This window comes from Chiloscyllium plagiosum, chromosome 20 (assembly GCF_004010195.1).
Source record: "Chiloscyllium plagiosum isolate BGI_BamShark_2017 chromosome 20, ASM401019v2, whole genome shotgun sequence".
Classification (NCBI taxonomy): Eukaryota; Metazoa; Chordata; class Chondrichthyes; order Orectolobiformes; family Hemiscylliidae; genus Chiloscyllium; species Chiloscyllium plagiosum.
Genome location: NC_057729.1, coordinates 62,848,969 through 62,867,203, shown reverse-complemented (window position 1 = coordinate 62,867,203; position 18,235 = coordinate 62,848,969).

The window sequence follows — 18,235 nt, the reverse complement described above, 5'->3', positions numbered from 1 at the left end:
GATCTCATTTATCCTACAGTGATCTGACTTGGGTAGTAATGCTGAGATTATGTGGTTCTGCTTTTTAAGATAAATTCTGGATCCCAATCATATCACATCTTTCTGACCATAGATTAAATTGGATGCAGTTAATCTAAAGGCAGGAACTGTTTCTGGATAGAGTGTGAAAGTATCTCTCCCTCTTCCTGATGTGTTATATTGTCCACAGTTTGGATTCCATTTCATCAACTCTGACAATGGAGTATAACATGGAAAAATATTCCATTTTGACAGAAAGGTACAGGATGTTGGTGAGGCCTCTTTAGTTCTGGTCATTCTGCTATTGGAAGGTATTATTAAAGTGGAGAGAGTTCAGAAGAGGTTTATCAGGATGTTTCAGAGAATGGAGGGTTTGAGATATAAAAATAGACTGGTTGGGCTGGGACTTTTTCACTGGAGCATGGGAGGTTGAGGGGTGAAATCATAGAGGTTTATAAAATCATGAGGGGCACAGATAATATGAATAACAAGCGTCTTTTCCCTTGGGTGGAGGAGGTCAAAACTAGGGGGTATATTTTAAAGGTGAGAGGAGAAAGGGACATGGGCAACATGTTTTAGACAGAGAGACTCATGTGTCGAATGAATAGCCAGAGGGAGTGGTGAATACATTCAGATAAGTTCATGAATAGGAAAGTTTTGGAGGGAAATGGGCCAAACGCAGGCAGGTGGGACTCGTTTATTTGGGAACATGGTCAGTGTGGACTGCTTAGACCGAAAGATCTGTTTTCATGTTGTAGGATCCTATGACTCTATGACTGAAAGGAAAAACAAATTATCTGAATGATAAGAGATTGTTGAGAAAGGGGCTGAAAGATATCAGAGGCCGGCAGGAATGTGGATTTTCACTTACAATCAGACCAGCCATAATGTTATTGAATAGTTGAGCAGGTTTGAAGGGCTGAATGGTGTACGCCTTGGTGGGGAGCATGCAGGGACTGGAATCTTCTCTATTTGCTGCCCTTGTCCAAGGTGGTAATGGTCATAGGTTTGGAAGGTGCTGTCTGAAATGGATTGGGTCCTGGAGCATTTGTAAACCGGACGAAGAATGCACAAGATTATCTTACAGAAGCTCTCAATCAATCAGCAATTTCAGCATCTATGAAACAAAATGATTCAGGGTGGAACAAGGAGACTTTTGTACATTTTCTTTGTCACAGGGAAGAATCTGCCTAATGGTTATGGGGATAATGTTTTTGTTTGATTGAAGATATGGAATATCACAAGAAACAACTTTGTTTAAATGCCACAATTGAGTATTAAGTAGCCAGTGCAATTTAATTCAACTGAGTGAAATATTCTCATTTCTACAGCTCTACAAGTCCCTGGTGAGACCACACTTAGAATATTGTGTCCAGTTCTGGTCGCCCTACTATAGGAAAGATACAGAGGCTTTGGAGAGGGTGCAAAGAAGGTTTACCAGGATGCTGCCTGGACTTGAGGGCTTGCCTTATGAAGAAAGATTGACCAAGCTCGAACTTTTCTCTCTGGAGAGAAGGAGGAAGAGAGGAGACCTGATAGAGGTGTACAAGGTAATGAGAGGAATAGATAGAGTCAATAGCCAGAGACTCTTCCTCACGGCAGGATTGATGGATACGAGGGGTCATAGTTTTAAGATATTAGGAGAAAGGTATAGAGGGGATGTCAAAGGTAGGTTCTTTATGCAGAGAGTTGTGAATGCATGGAATGCGTTGCCAGCTGTGGTGGTGGAAGCAGAGTCATTGGGGACATTTAAGCAACTGCTGGACATGTACATGGAGAGCAGTGAGTTGAGGGGTGTGTAAGTTAAGTTATTATTTTTCACGTTAGGATTAAATCTTGGCACAACATTGTGGGTAAAAGGTCCTGTTCTGTGCTATACTTTTCTATGTTCTATTTCCCTGAACGTATCTATTCCAGTACAGCCACAACAATGTACCTGCCCGACAATGTAAAAGATTGCCCAGGCATGTCCTGTAACAAAGTGCAGGACAAATCCAACCTGGCCAATTACCACCCCATCAGTCCACCCTCGATCGTCAGTAAAAGGGGTCAGTAACAGTGCTATCAAGCAGCACCTGCTCAGCAATAACCCGCTCAGTGACACCCAGTTTGGGTTCCCACAGGGCCATTGAGCTCCTCACCTCATTCCAGCCTTTGTTCAATCATGGACAAAAGAACGGAATTCCAGATGGGATGTTAGAGTGACAGCCCTTGGCACCAAGGCTACATTCGACTGAGTGTGACATCAAGGAACCCTGGCAAAACTGGAATCAATGGGTACATGGGACAAACTGTCCAGTGGTTGGCGTCATATCTGGAACATAAGAAGATGGTTGTGGTTGTTGGAGTCAGTTATCTCAGCTCCAGGACATGTCTGCAGGAGTTCCTCAGGATGATGTCCTTGGCCCAACCATCTTCAGCTGCTTCATCAATGACCTTCCCTCCATCATAACATCAGAAATGGGGATGTTCACTGATAGTTATATAATGTTCAGCACCATTTGCGATTCCTCAGATACTAAAGCAATCCATCTCCAAATGCAGCAAGACCTGGGCAATATTCAGGTTAGGGCTGAAAAGTGACAAGTAACATTCACACCACGCAAGTGACATTCAATGATGTTACCATTACTGAATCAACCATTATAAACATGCTCAGGTTACCATCAATATCTCAACTGGACTAGTCATGTGACATCATGTGGGCTTAATGGTTAGCTCTGCTGCCTCACAGCGTCAGGGACAGGGGTTAGATTCCATCCTCGGGTGACTGCCTTTGTGGAGTTTGCACATTCTCCTTGTGTCTGTGTGGGTTTCTTCTGGGTGCTCTGGTTTCCTCCAACAGTCCAATGTTGTGCAGGTCAGGTGAATTAGTCATGGGAAATGCAACGTTACAGGAATGGGGAGGGTCTGTGTGAGATCTCTTTAGAGGGTCAGTGTGCACTTGACGGGCTGAATGGTCTGCTTTCACACTGTTGGGATTCTGTGACTATGTGCTGAGGGATGCACTAAAGCTTGAGGCAGCTGTTGCCAGTGTGCAGTGGGGAAAGACCATTGTCTGGGGTCTTTCTGCCGAAGTACAATGGGGGTCCATCAACTATTGGACCCTCCCAGTGCCTCAAATACATGTAAATATGGTCTTGTATAAGGGAAAGAGGCCCTGGCTTTGTTTGTGCGACGTATGTAAAAACTGTTGAATTGAATGATTTATTGTCACTTGTATTTTACAGTGAATAATACAGTAAAATACAAGGTAAAACTTCAACAGTCTTTAGAATCTGGCACCATGTTGAATAGAGTCATAGAGATGTACAGCATGGAAACAGACTTGCGATCCAACTCGTCCATTCCGAGTTATAACCTCCAGTTATCCCAATAAAATCTAGTCCCACCTACCAGCACTGGCCCATATCCCTCCAAACCCTTCCTATTCATATACCCATACAAATGCCTTTGAAATATTGCAATTGTATCAGCCTCCACCACGTCCTCTGACAGCTCATTCCATACACGTATCACCCTATGAGTGAAAACGTTGCCCCTTAGGTCTCTTTCATATCTTTCCTCTAACCCTGAACCTATGCCGTCGAGGCCTGGACTCTCCCACCCCAGGGAAAAGACTTTGACTATTTACCCTATCCATGCCCCTCATGATTTTATAAACCTCTATAAGGTCACCCCTCAGCCTCCGACATTCCAGGGAAAACAGCCCCAGCCTATTCAATCTCTCCCTATAGCTCAAATCCTCTAACCCTGGTAACATCCTTGTAAAATCTTTCTGAATCCTTTCAATTTCACAACATCCTTCCAGTAGGAAGGAGAACAAAATTGCATGCAATATTCCAAAAGAGTCTTACCCAATGCTCTGTACAGCTGCTACATGACCGCCCAACCCATGTACTCATTACTCTGACCAATAAAGGAAAGCATATCAAATGCCTTCTTCACTATCCTATCTACCTACAACTCTACTTTCAAGGAGCTATGAACCTGCACTCCAAGGTTTCTTTGTTCAGCAACACTCCCTAGGACCTTACCATTAAGTGTATAATTCCTGCTAAGATTTGATTTCCTAAAATGCAGCACCTCACATTTATCTAAATTACACTCCATCTGCCACTTCTCAGCCCATTGGCCCATCTGATCAAGATCCAATTGTAATCTGAGGTAACCTTCTTCACTGTCCACTTCACCTCCAATTTTGGTGTCATCAGCAAATTTACTAACTGTATCTCTTATGCTCACATCATTTATGTAAATGACAAAAAGAAGTTGGCCCAGCACTGATCCTTGTGGCACTCCACTGGTCACAGGCCTTCAGCCTGAAAAACAGCCCTCCACCACCACCCTCTGTCTTCTACCTTTGAGCCAGTTCAGTATCCAAATGATGAGTTCTCCCTGTATTCCATGAGATCTAACCTTGCTAATCAGTCTCCTTGGGGAACCTTGTTGAATGCCTTACTGAAGTCCATATAGATCACATCTACCACTCTGTCCTTATAAATCTTCTTTGTTACTTCTTCAAAAAATTCAGTCAAGTTTGTGAGGTATGATTTCCCATGCATAAAGCCATGTTGACTATCCCCAGTCGGTCCTTGCCTTTTCAAATACATGTACATCCTGTCCCTCAGGATTCCTCCAACAACTTGCCCACCACCAACATCAGGCTCACTGGTCTATAGTTCCCTGGCATATCCTTACCACCCTTCTTAAATGGTGGCATCATGTTAGCCAACCTCCAGTCTTCTGGCACCTCACCTGTGACTATTGATGATACAAATATCTCAGCAAGGGGCCCAGCAATCACTTCCCTAGCTTCCCACAGAGTTCTCAGGTTCACCTGGTCAGGTGCTGGGGATTTATCCACTTTTATATGTTTCAAGACATTCAGCACTTCCTCCTCTATAATATGGGCATTTTTCAAGGTATCACCATCTATTTCTCTACATTTTATATCTTCCATGTCGTTTTCCACAGTAAGTACTGATGCAAAATACTCGTTTAGTATCTGCCCCATCTCCTGGGGGTCTACGCAAAGACCGCCTTGCTGATCTTTGAAGGGATGGAAATGTGTTGCTGGAAAAGCGCAGCAGGTCAGGCAGCATCTAGGGAACAGGAGAATCGACGTTTCGGGCATTAGCCCTTCTTCAGGAATGAGGAAAGTTGGTCCCGCAGGCTAAGATAAAAGATAGGGAGGAGGGACTTGGGGGCGGGGCGTCGGAAATGTGATAGGTGGAAAGAGGTCAAGGTGAGGGTGATAGGTCAGACTGGGGTGGGGGCGGAGAGGTCAGGAAGAAGATTGCAGGTTAGGAAGGCGGTGCTGAGTTCGATGGATTTGACTGAGACAAGGTGTGGGGAGGGGAAATGAGGAAACTGGTGAAATCCGAGTTCATCCCTTGTGGTTGGAGGGTTCCTTGGCGGAAGATGAGGCGCTCTTCCTCCAACCGTCGTGTTGCTGTGGTCTGGCGATGGAGGTGTCCAAAGGCCTGCATATCCTTGGTGGAGTGGGAGGGGGAATTGAAATGTTGAGCTACAGGGTGGTTGGGTTGGTTGGTCCTGGTGTCCCAGAGGTGTTCTCTGAAACGCTCCGCAAGTAGCTGGCCTGTCTCCCCAATATAGAGGAGGCCACATCGGGTGCAGAGGATGCAATAGATGATTGTGTGGAGGTGCAGGTGAATCTGTGGCGGGTATGGAAGTTTCCTTTGGGGCCTTGGAGGGAGGTGAGGGGGGAGGTGTGGGCGCGAGTCTTGCACCTCCTGCGGTTGCAGGGGAAGGTGCCGGGAGTGGAGGTTGGGTTGGTGGGGGGTGTGGATCTGTCGAGGGAGTCACGGTGGGAGTGGTCTTTACGGAATGCTGATAGGGGAGGGGAGGGAAATATATCCTTGGTGGTGGGGTCCGTTTGGAGGTGGCGGAAATGGCGGCGGATGATGCGCTGTACATGGATCTTTGAAGGGTCCTATTCTAGCTACTCTTTTGTCCTTAATGTATTGTAAAAACCCTTTGCATTCTCTTTAACTTTATTTGCCAAAGCTATCTCATGTCCCCTTTTTGCCCTCCTGATTTCTCGCTTAAATATGCTCCCACTGCCTTTATACTCTTCTAAGGATTCACTTGATCTATCCTGTCTATATCTGACATATGCTTCCTTCCTTTTCTTAACCAAACCCTCAATTTCTTTAGTCATCCAGCATTCCCTATACCTACCAGCCTTTCCTTTCATCCTAACAGGAATATACTGTCTCTGGACTTTCAGTATCTCATTTCTGAAGGCTTCTAATTTTCCAGCCGTCCCTTTACCTGTGAACATCTGCCCCCAATCAGCTTTTGAAAGTTCTTACCTAATGCCGTCTCCAATTTAGAACTTCAACTTTTAGATCTGGTCTATCCTTTTCCATCAAATTTTAAAACGAATAGAATTATGGTCGCTGGCCCCAAAGTGCTCCCCCATTGACACCTCAGTCACCTGCCCTGCCTTATTTCCCAAGAGTAGGTCAAGTTTTGCACCTTCTCTAGTAGGTACATCCATATACTGAATCAGAAGATTTTCTTGTACATACTTAACAAATTCCTCTCCATCTAAACCCTTAACACTATGGCAGTCCCAGTCTATGTTTGGAAAGTTAAAATCCCCAACCATAACCACCCTATTATTCATACAGATAACTGAAATCTCCTCACACATTTGTTTCTCAATTTCTCTCTGACTATTCGGGTAATCATCTCTTTCTTATTTCGCAGTTCCACCCAAATAACTTCTCTGGAAGTATTTCCAGGAATATCCTCCCTCAGTAGAGCTGTAGTGCTATCCCTTATCAAAAACACCACTCCCCCTCCTCTCTTGCCTCCCTTTCTGTCCTTCCTGTAGCAAATTTATCCTGGAACATTAAGCTGCCAGTCCTGTCCATCCCTGAGCCACAGCTCTGTAATTGCTATGATATCCCAGTCCCATGTTCCTAACCATGCTCTGAGTTCATCTACCTTCCCTGTTAGGCCTCTTGCATTGAAATAAATACAGTTTAATTCATCAGTTCTACCTTGATCTCTGCTTTGTCCCTGCCTGCCCTGGTGGTTTGACTCATCTTTGTTCCCAACTGTACCAGTCTCAGATTGAAATCTTTCCTCACTATCTCCCTGGGTCCCACACCCCAACCCCCACACAACTTACTCATTTAAATCTTCCCGAGCAGCTCTGGCAAATCTCCCTGCCAGTATATTAATCCCCTTCCAATTTAGGTGCAATCTGTCCTTCTTGTATACGTCACTTCTACCCAAAAACACCTTCCAATGATGCAAAAATGTGAATCCTTCTCCTGTACACCAGCTCTTCAGCCTTGCATTCATCTGCTCTATCCTCCTATTCCTGCCCTCACTAGCTCCTATCACCAGGAGTAATCCAGATATTACTACTCTCGAGGACCTCCTTTTTAAATTCCTGCCTAGCTCTCTGTAATCTCCCTTCAGAATCTCAATCTTTTCCCTTCCTATGTCCTTGGTTCCAATGTGCACAATGACCTCCTGCCGGCCCCTCTCCCCCTTGAGAACGTTCTGCACCCTCTCTGAGACATCCTTGATTCTGGCACCAGGGATCAATACTCCACTCTGATTTTTGCTGCTGGCCACAGAAGCGTCTGGGTAAAAACAAGGGCTGCAGATGCTGGAAACCAGAGTCTAGATTAGAGTGGTGCTGGAAAAGCACAGCAGGTCAGGCAGCATCCGAGGAGCAGGAAAATCGATGTTTCGGGCAAAAGCCCTTCATCAGGAATAGAGCTGCTGTGCTCTATTCAGCCAGAAATGTCTGACTGTACCTCAGACTAGAGAGTCCCCTAACAAAATCAATCGCTTGGAGCCCGACGTACCCCTCATTGCATTAGAGCCAGTCTCAATGCCAGAAACTTGGCTGTTTATGTTACATTCCTCCAGAGAATCCACTACTCACTACATTTTCCATAACAGCATACTTGCTTGAAATGGGAATAGCCACAGAAGACCTACCTCTCTTACCTTTCCTGGAGTTAACCCATCTATGTGACTGTATCTGAGACTTCCACCCCTTCCTATAACTGCCATCCATCACATCCCCTTGCTCTTGTAAATTCCTCTTTGCCTCTAACTGCCCCTCCAACTGATCCATTCGATCTGATAGGATTCACGACCAACGGCATTTATTGCCGATATAATCCTCAGTAACCCATAAACTCTCCCTAAACCCCCATGTCCAACAAGAAGAGCATATCACTCTACCAAGGGCACTTTTTGCTTCTTTTGATCTACAGACCCAGAAAATAGCACTGTCTTATTCCTTTACATAGTTTAAAAAGTTCTAACTGAAAGAGAGTCTATTTTCATTTTGCCACCTTACCAAGAGCCCTGTAATGGCTCAACCATGACACCCTTCCTCTCCAACCTCACCGCCACCTGTGCCAGACCCATCATCGTAGGAGTTGCCACTTTTTGATGCCATCTCTTTGACATTTTGCCCACCTCACTGATGTTGGGACCCATGCTGAAACCGCACATGCTCCTCAGCCAGGAGTCCCCACTCCAGGCATGCCGTAGTCACAACCAGAAGCCTCCAACTCCGTCGCCTCACCAAGACTGTGTAGAGAATTGAACTGCTGTAGTGACTATGTATACATGTCAAGATGTTTATGAATAAAATATATTTTTGAAATGAATAGAGTGCAGTCTTTTGGGACAAGGATGGATCTGAGTGGCTGTGCTCTTCTGAGGGTTGGTACAGACTCGATCAGTTCTGAGGAAGGGTCACTGGACCCAAAACATTAACTCTGGTTTCTCTCCACAGATGCTGCCAGACCTGCTGAGCCTTTCTAGCAACTTCTGTTTTTGTTTTTGATGTTAATACCTTCACCTGGACAACATCCTTTGGATCTCCCAGCAGAGGGATGCAAGTGCAGTGCACGTGGTATGTTAGCCCCAGAATTACTCCTCCAAACAGCAGGCTCGACTGAGTTCAGTTTCGTATCCATTGAAGATGTCGAGTGAGTTACATTCTATGTGGAGCATTAATAATACAAAAGATAAATAGCTTATTTGATAGACAGCTTCTTATCTGCCTACATTTATCCCCATGGAGCTTAAATCAATATTCAGCCTCCAGTATCAAGGTTTCTGAGTATCTATCTCCACAGCTGAGATCAAATGGAAACAGTTGCATGTTAGACCTAATATCCCATAGGTGAGATTTCTTGTCTGATGATGTGAGTTTCTGATCGAACCAGTTTCAGGAAATTGATGGTGACATTGTGAAATGCCCATTAACTGTGTGCATGTTTATTTGAGAAGTTCATGTGTTGCTCTGAGACAGGAAATCAATATTTTATTGGGCTGGGGAAGGTGTTCCTGCCTCTCCTTTCAACCTGAGACTGAAGAATAACACGGTGTTAGCATCAAAGGCAATTTCTCTTTATCAGCCATCAACCTGTCAGGATATAACCTTTACATTATCATTAAAAAATGGAGAATGAGAACTTGGTTTGAATTGAATTAAGATTTGTTTAACGGATTGTTGCAAATATATTCATGGAATAATGGCCTCTCATGACACTGGAAGATGTGATTCAGTGCACTGTGCCTGCGGATGTTCTTTGACAGAGCTATCCAATTTACTCTTGCTCCTGTGACACTTCACAAGATCCCTGAAAATTTTTCCATTTCAAGCACATATCCAACTCTCTCAATGTAAGTGCCTCTTGAATCAGCTTTGACCATCCTTACAAGCAATATATCCCAGAACCACTGTGTAGACAAAAAGTCACCTTTTCCCCACCAGGTTTTAGATTAGATTAGATTAGATTACTAACAGTGTGGAAACAGGCCCTTCGGCCCAACAAGTCCACACCGACCCACCGAAGCGCAACCCACCCATACCCCTACATTTACCCCTTACCTAACACTACGGGCAATTTAGCATGGCCAATTCACCTAACCTGCACATTTTTGGACTGTGGGAGGAAACTGGAGCACCTGGAGAAAACCCACTCAGACACGGGGAGAATGTGCAAACTCCACACAGGCAGTTGCCTGAGGCAGGAATTGAACGCTGGTCTCTGACGCTGTGAGGCAGCAGTGCTAACCACTGTGCCACCGTGCCGCCTCCACTTGCCAGGCTTCAACCACAGAGTGTCATAGACTCATAGAGGCAGAGAGATGTACAACACAAAAACAGACTCTTCGGTCCAACTTCTCCATGCTGACCAGATATCCTAAATTAATCTAGTCCCATTTGTCAGCATTTGGCCCATAACCCTCCAAACCTGTGCTTTTCCAGCACCACACTCTCGACTCTAATCTTCAGCATCTGCAGTCCTCACTTTTGCCCACTTCTTCTGCAACATGATCTGCCAACTCTTGTACTCAATACCCCATCAAATGAAGAAAAGCATGCTGCATGCCTTCTTAACCATTCAATCACCCTGCATTGCCACCTTCAGAGTACAGTGGACCTGAACACCCAGATCTCTCTGTACATCAATTTTCCCCAAGACTTTTCTATTTACCGTATAGTTTGCTCTTGAATTGGATCTTCCAAAATGCTTCATCATGCATTTGCCTGGACTGAACTCCACCTGCCATTTCTCCACCCAACTCTCCAATCTATCTATATTCTGCTGTATTCTCTGACAGTCCCCTTCACTATCCGCGACTCCACCAATCTTAGTGTTACCTGCAAACTTGCTAATCAGGCCACTTATACCTACCTCCAGGTAATTTACGTATATTATGAACAACAGTGGTCCCAGCACAGATCCCTTTGGAACACCACTGGTCACAGTTCTCCATTTTGAGAAGTTCCCTCTCTGTTTCCTGTTGCCCAGCCAGTTCTCTATCCATCCAGCTAGTACACCCTGGACCCATGAAACTTCACTTTCTCCATCAGTCTACCATGGGGAACCTTATCAAATGCCTTACTGAAGTCCATGTTATATGACATCTACAGCCCTTCCATCATCAATCAACTGTGTCACTTCCTTAAAAAATTCTATTAAGTTAGTAAGACATGATCTTCCCCGCACAAAATCATGCTACTTATCACTGATACATCCATTTTCTTCCAAATGTAAATAGATCCTCTCCCTTTTTACCTTCTCCACCAGTTTCCCTACCACTGACTAGAAAACAAGTGTCTAGATTAGTGTGGTGCTGGAAAAGCACAGCAGGTCAGGCAGCATCTGAGGAGCAAGAAAATCAATGTTTCAGGCAGAAAAACTCCAGGAGAGGCTCCTACCCGAAAAGTTGATTTTCCTGCTCCTCGGATGCTGCCTGACCTGCTGTACTTTTCCAGCACCACTCTAATCTAGATTCTGGTTTTCAGCATCTGCAGTCCTCACTTTTGCCTACCACTGACGCCAGGTGATTATGGCTTAAAAATGTGTTGCTGGAAAAGCGCAGCAGGTTACCTGGATTATCCCTGCTATCCTTCTTAAACAAGGTGACAACATTAGTAATTCTCCAGTCCAGCAGGACTTCACTCGTGTTCAAGGGTGCAGCAAAGATATCTGTTAAAGACCCAGTTATTTTCTCTCGTTTCCCTCATTAACCTGAGATAAATCCCATCCGGACCTGGGGACTTGTCCATGCTAATGTCTTTTAGAATACCCAACACTTCCTCCCTCCTTATGCCAAATTGAACTAGAGTACTCAAACATCCATACCAAACTTCAATATCCATCATGTCCCTCTCCTCGGTGAATACCAATGCAAAGTACTCATAGAGTCATAGAGATGTGCAGCACGGAAACAGATCCCTCAGTCGAAATTGCCCATGCCGACCAGATACCCCACCTGCCAGGACCTGGCCCATATCCCTCCAAATCCTTCCTATACATATACCCATCCAGTTGCCTTTTAAATGTCGCAATTGTACCAGCCTCCACCACTTACTCTGGCGGCTCATTCCATATACACACCTCCCTCTGCTTGAAAACATTGCCCCTTAGGTCTCCTTTATATCACTCACACCCTATACCTCTGCCCTCTAGTTCTGCACTTCACCACCCTAGAGAAAAGACTTTGATTATTTATCCTATCCACACTTATTTTGATTTTATAAATCTCTATAAAGTCACCCCTCAGCCTCCAATACTGCAGGGGAAACAGCCCCAGCCTATTCAACCTCTCCCTATAGCTCAAATCCTCCAACCCTGGCAACATCCTTGTAAATCTTTTCTGAACGTTTTCAACTTTCATAACATCCTTCCAATAGGAAGGAGACCAGAATTGCAAACAATATTCCAACAATAGTCGAACCAATGTCTTGTACAGCTGCTACATGACCTCCCAACCCCTGTACTCAATATTCTGACCAATAAAGAAAAGCATACCAAATGCCTTCTTTACTATCCTATTTACCTGCGACTCTACTTTCACAGAGCTATGAACCTGCACTCCAAGGTTTCTTTGTTCAGCAACACTCCCAAGGACCTTACCATTAAGTGCACAAGTCATGCTAAGATTTGATTTCCCAAATGCAGCACTTTGCATCTGAATTAAACTCCATCTGCCACTCCTCAGCCCATTGGCCCATCTGATCAAGATCCCGTCGTATTCTGAGGTAACCTTCGACACTGACCACTACATCTCTAATTTTGGTGTCATCTGCAAACTTACTAACTATAACTCTTATGTTCACATCCAAATCCAAATTATAAATGATGAAAAGTAATAGATCCAGCACCGACCCTTGTGGCACTCCACTAGGCACAGGCCGCCAATCTGAAAAACAACCTTTCACCACCACCCTCTGTCTTCTACCTTTGAGCCAGTTCTGTATCCAAATGGATAGTTCTCCCTGTATTCCATGAGATCTAACCTTGCTAACCAGTCTCCCATGGGGAACCTTGTTGAACGCCTTACTGAAGTCCATATAGATCACATCTACCGCTCTACCCTCATCAATCCTCTTTGTTACTTCTTCAAAAGACTCAATCAAGTTTATGAGGCATGATTTCCCACACATAAGGCCATATCGACTATCCCTAATCAGTCCTTGCCTTTCCAAATACATGTGCATCCTGTCCCTCAGGATTCCCTCCAACAACGTGTTCTCCACCAATGTCAGGCTCATCGGTCTATAGTTCCCTGGCTTGTCCTTACCACATATCTTAAATAGTGGCACCACGTTAACCAACTTCCAGTCTTCTGGCACCTCATCTGTGACTATTGATGATACAAATATCTCAGCAAGAGGCCTAGTAATCACTTCCTTAGCTTCCCACAGAGTTCTAGAGTACACCTGATCAGGTCCTGGGGATTTATCCACTTTTGATTAGATTCCCTACAGTGTGCAAACAGGCAATTCAGCCCAATAAGTCCACACTGACCCTCCAAAGAGCAACCCACCCAGACCCATTCCACGACATTTACCCCTGACTAATGCACCAATCATTACGGGCAATTTAGCATGGCCACCTCACTTAACCTGCACATCTTTGGACTGTGGAAGGAAACCCACACAGACACAGGGAGAATGTGCAAACTCCACATAAACAGTCACCCGAGGCTGGAATCGAACCTGGGATCCTGGTGCTGTGAGGCAGCAGTGCTAACTACTGAGCCACTGTGCTGCCCCATGGTGTTTCAAGACATCCAGTACTTCCTCTTCTGTAATATGTACATTTTTCAAGATGTCACCAACTATTTTCCTACATTCAATATCTTCCATGTCCTTCTCCACAGTAAAGATGGATGCAAAATACTCATTTAATGTCTCCTCTAACTCCTGCAGTTCCACACAAAGACCGCCTTGTTGATCTTTGAAGAGCCCTATTCACTCCCGAGGTACCCTTTGCCCTTAATATATTAATAAAACCCTTTGGATTCATTTTAACCAGTTTTGCCAAAGCTATCTTATGTCCCCGTTTTGCCCTCCTGATTCCCTCTTAAGGATACTCCTACTGCCTTTATACTCTTCTCAGGATTCCCTCGATCTACCCTGTCTGTACCTTACATATGCTTTTTCTTAAACAAACCCTCAATTTCTCTCATCATCCAGCATTCCCTGCACCTACCATCCTTTCCTTTCACCCGAACGGGAATATACTGTCTCTGGATTCTCATTATCTCATGTCTGAAGGTTTCCCATTTTCCAGCCGTCCCTTTGCCTGCAAACATCTGCCCCCAGTCAACTTTCGAAAGTTCTTGCCTAATACTGTTAAAATTGGCCTTTCTCCAATTTAGAGCTTCAACTTTTAGATCTGGTCTATCTTTTTCCATCACTATTTAAAATCTAGTAGAATTATGGCTGCAGCCCCTAAAATGGTTCCCCACTGACACCTCAGTCACCTGCCCTGCTTTATTTCCCAAGAGTAGGTCAAGTTTTGCATCTTCTCTCGTAGGTACATCTGCACACTGAATCAGAAGATCTTCTTGTACATACTTAACAAATTTCTCTCCATCTAAACCCTTAAACTATGGCAGTCCCAGTCTATGTTTTGGAAAGTTAAAATCCCTTACCATAAATACCCTATTATTCTTACAGATAACTGAGATCTCCTCACACATTTGTTTCTCAATTTCCCTCTGACAACTGGGGGGGGTGGGGGGGGGGGGGGGGCGTCTATAATACAATGCCAAAAAAGTGATCATCCCTTTTTTATTTCTCAGTTCCATCCAAATAACTTCCCTGAATGTATTTCCAGGAGTATCCTCCCTCAGCACAGCTGTAATGCTATTCCTTATCAAAAACGTCACTCTCCCTCCTCTCTTGCCTCCCTTTCTGTCCTTTCTGTAGCATTTGTATCCTAGAACATTAAGTGCCGGCCCTGTCCCTCCCTGAGCCATGCTTCTGTAATTGCTATATTATCCCAGTCCCATGTTCCTAACCATGCCCTGAGTTTATCTGCCTTCCCTGTTAGGCCTCTTGCATTGAAATAAATGCAGTTTAATTTATTAGTCCTACCTTGTTCTCTGCTTTGTTCCTTCCTGTCCTGACTGTTTGACTCATTCCTTTTCCCAACTGTACCAGTCTCAGATTGATCTCTTTCCTTACTATCTCACTGGGTCCCATCCCCCTCCTTACTTGCTTAAATCCTCCCGAATAGCTCCAGCAAATCTCCCTGCCAGTATATTAGGTCCAATTCAGGTGCAATCCGTCCTTCTTGTACAGGGCACTTCTACCCCGAAGAGATTCCAATGATCCAAAAATGTGAACCCTTTCTCCCATACACCAGCTCCTCAGCCAAGCATTCATCTGCTCTACCCTCCTATTCCTACCGTCACTAGCTCATAGCACCAGGAGTAATCCAGACATTACTACCCTCGAGGACCTCCTTTTTACACTCCTGCTTAACTTTCTATCTTCTCCCATCAAAATCTCATCCTTTTCCCTTCTGAGGTCATTGGTTTCAATGTGTAAAATGACCGTCCACTGGTCCCTCTCCCCCTTGAGAACATTCTGCACCCTCTCCGAGATATCCTTGATCATGGCACCAGGGAGGCAGCACATCATTCTGATTTATCGCTGCTGGCCACAGAAACATCTGTCTGTGTCTCGGACCAGAGAGTGTCCTAATGCAATTGATCTTTTGGAACCTGACGTAGCCATCATTACATTAGAGCCTATCTCGATACCAGAAACTTGGCTGTTCGTGCTACATTCCCCTGAGAGTCCATCACACCCTACATTTTCCAAAACAGCAACTTGTTTGAAATGAGCCAAAGAAGACTTCTTTACGACCTGCCTACCCCTCCTACCCTTCCTGGAGTTAACCCATCTACCTGACTGTATCTGCGGCTTTTCTCCCTTCCTATAACTGCCATCCATCATATCCCCTATCTCCTGTAAATTTGTCATTACCTCTAAGTGCCACTCTAACCGATCTCTGTGATTTGATAGGATTCGCCACTAAAGACACTTCCTTCAGACATAATCATCAGTAACATAGAAATTCTCCCTAAACTACCATATCTGACAGGAAGAGCATATCACTCTCCTAAAGGCCATCTTTGTTCCTTCACAATCTACAGACCCAGATAATAGCATCACCATTTTGCTCTAAAAAAGTGCTCCACGTTAACTTAGTACTTTTGGTTTATATTTTTAAAATTTAATCAAGAAATAGATCTCAATAAAACTTATAATCAATAAAGAGCCCACTCTACTCACTACGGGAGTCTTACAGCAAGGTTACACTTAAAATCTCAGCGCTGCTTATCTATTACTGTGCTGTGAGCTTACCCACATCGGTTCTTCCAAGGTCAGCTGTGAATTTCGCTGTTTGTTAATTTTTCCTCAATGCACTCTGATGTTCAGCAATACATGAAATCAAACAACAAAATCAGTAACTGTGTAGATTCACTGCTGTGTCAGTTAGCAGTGTAGACTTCTTCCTCTCTCTCCCTCACTTTGCTGACTTTTATCTCCTTTTTAAAGTGCCTTTGTTTTATCTCTGGCCCCCCATAGTTCTAAAATAATGCAGCAGCATTACACAAAAAAACAATAATTGCTGCTCCTGGAATTCCATGAAATCACCTCCAACACTTTAAAAAAGGAGCAGCTCTTACAGCCACACATTTTTCCTGTCCTCCATCTTGGATTACCCAGAATCAGGTCCTGGGCATTTATCCACCTTTATACATTTTGAGATCTCCAACACCTCCTCCTCTGCCAAGTAGACACTTTCCATGGAAAAAGGTTCCTCTCCAGCTAGTCAATTGAAATGGTTCCTGGCTTTAAGAACCTCTATCAAATCTCCACAAAAACTTCTCTACTCTGAGGGAAGTTATCCAGACTTTTCCTATCTCTCTACACAGGTGAAGGCCATCATCCATGGTATCATTCCATTATAACTCAGGGCCTCTTATGATGCAGTGTTAGTATCCCTACACTGAACCAAGTGGCCCAGGCTCAAATCCCACCTGCCCAGAGGTATGTATGAACATCACTAAACATCTTGTTAAAAATATTGAATTTAACTCGGGATCTTGTGGTGCAGTGGTAGTGCCCCTACCGCTGAGTGAACAAGCCTGAGTTCCAGTCCCAGTTGTTACTGTGGTCTAAACTAACATTCTCTGAACAGGTTGATTTGAAAATATTTCAGTATAACTGACCGCTCCCTCTCCAACACTTTAACCATTAAATCAAGCTCCTCTTATCAGACAACCAACTAAAATATTTTACAAAATTTCTTTCTGAACCATTTTAGTGAAGTTTGTAAACCTTTTAATGGATTCCTCCTTGTTTGAGGAAGGATGCTGTGGCGATGGAGGGAGTATGACACATGGTGACCAGATGGATTCTTAGGATGACAGGAATGATCAAAGAAAAGAGTATGAGTTGGTTAGGATTTCATTCACTGGAATATGAGGAGGGAATCTGATAAAGATCTATAAGATTCTAACAGGATTAAACAGGATAAAAGGAGGAAGGATGTTCCTGATAACTGGGAAATCCCAAACCAAGGTCCAGAAGACATGGGAGCAGAAATTAGGTGATTCAACCCATCGAGTCTGCTCCACCATTCTATCATGGCTGATAAGTTTCTCAATCCCATTATCGTGCTTTCTCCCAGTAACCCTTGTTCCCCTTGATACTCAAGAACCTATCTATCTCAGTCTTAAATATACTCAATGACCCGGCCTCCACAGCCTTCTGTGGCAGTGAATTCCACAAATCACCACACTCTGGCTGAAAAAAGTTTCTCCTTATTTCCGTTCTAAAAGGTCTTCCTTTTTACTCTAAGGCTGTGTCCTCGAGTCCTAGTCTCTCCAACCAATGGAAACACCTTCCCAACATCTACTCTGTCCAGGTCATTCAATATTCTGTAAGTTTCAATTAGATCCCCCTTTATCCTTCTAAATTCTATTGAGTATAGACCCACAGTCCTCAAACATTCCTCATATAGAACATAGAAGAATACAGCGCAGTACAGGCCCTTGGGCCCTCGATGTTGCGCCGATCCAAGCCCACCTAACCTATACTAACCCACTATCCTCCATATACCTATCCAATGCCCGCTTAAATGCCCATAAAGAGGGAGAGTCCACCACTGCTGCTGGCAGGGCATTCCACACTATCCTCCATATACCTATCCAATGCCCGCTTAAATGCCCATAAAGAGGGAGAGTCCACCACTGCTGCTGGCAGGGCATTCCATGAACTTACGACTCGCTGAGTGAAGAACCTACCCCTAACTTCAGTCCTATATCTACCCCCCCTTAATTTAAAGCTATGCCCCCTCGTAATAGCTGACTCCATACG